The following is a 5,699-nucleotide window of genomic DNA, read 5'->3' as shown; positions in this document are numbered from 1 at the left end:
CTATGATAGTCTAATAGTTGCAGGTGGCATCTTCGTTACAATTTTTCCATTATAGTTTGTTATTCATCCAAATGGAAACCCTTGTAGGGAAGACCTAATTGCAATGCAAAAATTAAATGTAATGTTGAAATATAGGAGAGAGATTCTTTTGGTTGAACTAGAAGATAAATCATCTTCTAACAAAATTACAGAGACTTTCGGTGAAGGATCCAAAGTACATCAATTCAATTATAGTCTAGTAAATTTAGGTGCCATCTTCATCATAAGTTTTTGAAGATAGTCAAGTATTTGTAGGTGTCATCTTCATCAAAAAATTTCCATGATAGTCTATTAGTTTGAGGAGTCATCTCCATCACAAGTTTTCCATGGCATTATTGTAGTTAGAGGTGCATTGAAGACCTTTTATCACTACATGAGCTAGTAGTAGATGGTGATTATTCATTATCATCATCATCATCTAACATAGAATCACATGAATATCATGTTTTATAGCCCACATGGACTAGATATTGAGGGTACAACTCCAAGCACTAAACACACCAGATTTCAAATTATTATCTTTATGTGTTGATGTTTAAGTTGAATGTTCTAGATTCGAAGAGAGAAACACACTCAATTTATTTTTTCTTTTTGTTCTTTTTTTGAATATGAAACTGTTGTCTAAATGATACAATATAATTATGTATTATTAAAACAAAAATACAAGAAAAATATGATACCAACACAACTAGATTTATAAAACAAAAAAATTGTCATTATTATTTCTTCTAAGCTTTTACAACTATAGCTTCTGCATATACATTTCCTTTCTTTTCTTTCATTACTGTAACAAAAAGTATAATAGTTGTTACAATAGACCAACATTCCAAATGATAAATCTGCATCTACACACTTTCAATAAAATGAAACAAGTACATTACATTATTTTTGCAACTAGACTCTTTTTAACACTTATCATCAAAACATCACTGAGAAAAAACACTTGAGCGGAGACTCTCCCATTTATATTACACAACAATGGCTGAACTTTGGCATAAAAAATAATAATGATAGTAATAGTATTCACTTCCATCTTCAATATTATCATAAAAACCTATAACAAAAATACACATGTACCTATAGAAATATGCTTGAAGAGAAATCCCTCTCCTCGACCACCGGAGATGCTAGTGTGATTGGAGGTCATGAATGGAAGAGCTTTTGATGTTGAGCACAGCAGGAAGAATGAAAGAAAGATAATATCGAGAGTTTCGAACTACTATTCCGCCCCCCCTATATTGATGCAAATGCAAGACCCCCTTTCATATTATTCCCAAGGCTAGCAGGAGTCATTAATCAAGTGGGTTGACAAAACTTGAAAGGAAACTAGGCTCGGAGAAAACCATGCAAAAATGTAGAAATAACCATGCGAAAATGCTCCAAAAATGTCAAATGAAATCGGGCCCGAAAGACGTAAAAGGGAAAATGCTTTTTTAACTTTGCGAATGTATAAGCCCTATGTTGGTCAAAATTTTGACCAACACGGGTCTTATATGTAAGAAAACAAATTTTTTGCCTTTACATTTCAACCACCCTAAATTTATTTAGTTGATGGTCAAAAATTTTGGTCGAAAAATGATGTTAAATTTAGTAGTGAATGGCTGCAAAAATAACCAAAGATGCAATTTTAACAGAACTATGAGGAGGTACAGATTCATGATTTTTAGCAAGTTTGGTGATGATAATAGTACATGCAAGCAAAAGGCACAGAATAAAGTTTGCGATTACCCATAATAATTTAGGGCCTATCCTGCAAGCCATAGTTTCTATCATCAAAGAAGTTGCTCCTAGCATTATTGAATTTAGCATTAGGCCAAATGATCCTAATCTAACACCTTCATCATATAAAATTGGAAGAGGTTCAGGACCAAAAGGCTTTCCCTTATAAACTTCTTGACCCATCCAATCTGTGTCAAAGAGTAAGAAGTGGAACCATGCAATCCATGTCAGTGTAGTTACAATAAGTAAATCCAACATTGGAGAAGGGAGATCTCTAAAAGCACTAAATAGCTCCCATATGAATGTCTCCTAGGTTGCTTCATCAGCCTCCTGCTCCTCATCATCTTCATTATTTTCATCAACTGGATTATGAATTTTACCTCCCACTACCTTTGCCCTCGCTTTTTCTTCTGCTTGAGCCTTTGACCATCTTTTTTCAAGGGTGGCTGCTACACTAAGAATGGTAGTAGCCACTAAGAGGATTATTGCTATAAAAAATGTAGACTTTAGATTAGCACAGTTGACACCATAGGCCTCTGTTCTTGTGAACGGAAGAATTTTATACCATTTACTGTAAGAACCACTCGCAAATCATAACACATTCCCTACTACCATAAACAGTGAGAAAAAGGCATTGGCACTCCTAGTTTGTCTTTGGTTTTTTCCTGCTAGAGGAAAAGCATTTAGAAATACATATGGGTGGAGCTTCAAGAGGCGCTAGAATTCAGTAAAATATTTCATTCATCAAATTAAAGTCCTTCATTTAGAAAGAGAATACAATCTAGAGTTCATTTATGGTTGCCTAGTTTTAATTTCTTGTGGCTATTTGTGAAGAGCAAAATTTTCTCATGGAAACACTATATTGAGTCCTTGAATGATAGGAAGATTCAGAATTCTTCCCTCAAAATTTGTACTACTTAGCCCATGAAAATGAACAACTTTTTCCTTGGAGTGAAATTCCCTATGGACAATGTCCCTCTCCAAGGAATGCGAAGAAATCAGACCTTTCTGGGATATAGTCAATGAAATATAAACCAAGTATGGATGTTCTTTTTGGCAAGTCTCTCCATTGAGAAAAGAAACTGCATTTGCAGTAGAGGAGTCTTTAATGGGTACACACTAGAATATAAAAAATCCAAACCGATCTAGCACTACCTTTGATGAAATATGCACTCCTAACAGGAAATGTTCGACATAAGATAATAGGATATAGCCTTTGATGAGCATAATTATTCAAATTACAACCATCAAGAGCTAAATTTTAAAACTCTATAACCATTAATAAAATCTAAAGATAAACCATAGGAAATTATTAGCTTCAACCAAAGCCTCTTTAAATGTGGTATGGAAACAATTTCAAAAACCTATGATGAGCTATGGTAATGAAATATTTTGCTTGACAAAATTTTTGAAAGCAAAGAAAATTGGTACATCCCTTTGTAAATAGTAAATAAAAAATATCCCATAGGTAAAACTTTCTCCAAAGGGAATAAATATAGTTGATTGTGGATTAATACAGTAATAGTTTCATGAATCTAAACATTAGTCTCCATAGATTAAAAATTAATCACCTCACCATCTTGTAATGGCTGATCTTAACAGAGACATTCTGTAAACATATACTTCCTTCAAGGTCTATTTTCTACATGGCTAAGCTAAGGAGGTTTTCCCAGACAACCCTTCATGGAAAAGTCTTGAACATTGGGCATTGAAGATTGAAAACCTCGAGAGGTGGGAAATGTCAAAGTTTTGCATTAATCAAAAAGGTTTCTTTCTCTAAACATTTGAGTTGTTTTATACATGGTACTTTTTGTTGGAAATTTTCTATAAATGGTCATGTTCAAGCGGGATTGCAGCTAACACCAACATAGGACAAATATCTGCAAGTTGACCGTTACCTTGAACAATACTACAAGATGACATTGAAAAAAAGAGAGGGGAAAAAGAAATGTAGCTCAAAAAGGTTGTAAGTAAGGCCTTAACCATCATCTTAAACATAAACTTTCTAGATACCATTGCAAAAAATAGCAAAACAATATAAGCATGACATACCTGATAAATCTGCAAGGATTTCCCTGTAAGGCCCTTGAAGCATATTGTTGGCAAGATCAAGGAGCCAAAACCCCAAAACAAAAATAGTAATAGCTCTTGGCCTATATGAGATTGAATCACCAAACATACATCCCAAATCTGCTAAAAATCCAATGACCATAACTGCCATTACCATAATGCATGCTCCCATAACTATAAATGGCCTCCTTCTTCCCTGGGAGCACTCGCATCTATCACTATAATACCCCACTATTGGTTGCACAAACATACCAGAAATAGGGCCACACAGCCATATATAACTAGCCCATGTATGAGGAATACCTAAGACCTGCACATATGGCGTCAGTAAGGAGAGCTGCAAAGCCCATCCAAATTGCATCCCTTCTGCCACTAATGTAACCTTGCTAGAGTTCTCAGAGGAACTCCATTCTTCACTTTTCTTCCCACATGAAAATTTCTATTCATGATTAAAAAAATCCCACCAACTCCAAAAAATTGGTATCCATATGAAAATAATAGTAATTTTTCAATGAAACTCACAGTCAATTACTATGGCAATAAAAGAGGTTTCAAATGATGGATATGCCGATAAAATTAACTATTGCATGAGCCTAATGATTCCAGATTATACATATATGATGTCTTTTGATTCACGTGTGAGCGGGTCACTATAGTCTTTATGATGTATATTGGAGCTACTTACTATGTATGTGATGTATGGAAAGCTAATTAACTTGTGTACCTGTGATGTGTATGAGAAAGTTTTTGTATATGAGACAGGTGCTCATTATAATCATGATGTGTGTGATTTGTGATATGATCGTTATGAATATGTGTAAGTTGCTGCAAATAATGATAGGTGACGGTAGAGATGGAAACATCACCTGAATACAATGAGTATCTTTATTAGTATCTTTATTTGTAATGGGACTAAGTTCACACTTAATTAATAATAATATTGGATGGTTGGTAATGTGTTGTTGTAGCATTCTTTTAGATTATTGGGTTTTTATTGCTCAATCCTAAATAATTTTCAAAAAAACACAAAAATTAAATCTGAGATGTGTGGCAAGATTATGCAACAAAATCTCAAATCTAGCTTAAACACATTTGATTTTTACGATCTCTAGTATTCAATGAGGAATAGCAAGCTCAAAAGAAGATACATCAGATTTGAATACACAAAAATTGATTCTTGGAGCCAATAACATAGCAGAAACTAAGGTTGTGCTCGTGTCTAGTTACCAAAGTCAATCACAATTGTAAAATTTCATTTGGAAGGACATTGTCTTATCATGAAAAATGTTGTTCTAGGGGAGATTGTATTACTGGAGAATTAACAAAGTGATGGAGATCCTCTCAAGTCTACTTGCAACATTCTAAAGTTTCAAAATATTATGGTAAAAAAAGAGAGAAGCATGGATGCAACCCAACTTTCTAGTGTGGCCATCGAGTCAAAGGATCGCATGCATGCAATGATCTTCATGGACCTAAGGAAAATTAGTACCAAGGATTGGTGAGAAGATAGGCAAGTACACAAGTCAAATATAGACTCAAAAATGCATCGCTCATAATCCTCTACAGAGTGGTAGATATCTTGTGTGGAAGAAATAGTGATCTCAAAAGGGATACCACATTCAAAGGTGCTTTTGGATGCTTGGAGGTGGCCAGTGAATACCATCTTTCCACTAACAATGTTGGCAAAATTCTCTCTTCGGGCCACAAAAGCAATGATTGTATTTTTGGGAAAAGTTTCCTAGAATAGATTGAAAAAAATGGAATTCAAAACAAATGAAATCGTGCATAAAGTGTCCATTATGTTGGGGGATGACTATCTTATGGCAAAGGCAGATACCGCTCAAATGTGGAAATTACATCATTGTTTATGG

General features: G+C 34.3%; 1 pseudogene; it reads right to left on the bottom strand.

The window, feature by feature from the left end:
- Positions 1–1,626: 1,626 nt before the first annotated feature.
- On the bottom strand, positions 1,627–4,275 carry LOC149565936 (sucrose transport protein pseudogene; annotated as a pseudogene).
- Positions 4,276–5,699: the final 1,424 nt, after the last annotated feature.

The sequence above is a fragment of the Cupressus sempervirens genome, chromosome 3 (assembly GCF_028749045.1).
Source record: "Cupressus sempervirens isolate cs-2001-9-10 chromosome 3, ASM2874904v1, whole genome shotgun sequence".
NCBI classification, from domain to species: domain Eukaryota; kingdom Viridiplantae; phylum Streptophyta; class Pinopsida; order Cupressales; family Cupressaceae; genus Cupressus; species Cupressus sempervirens.
The sequence above is the reverse complement of the archived record's forward strand: the minus strand, read 5'-3'. Positions and strand labels throughout refer to the sequence as shown.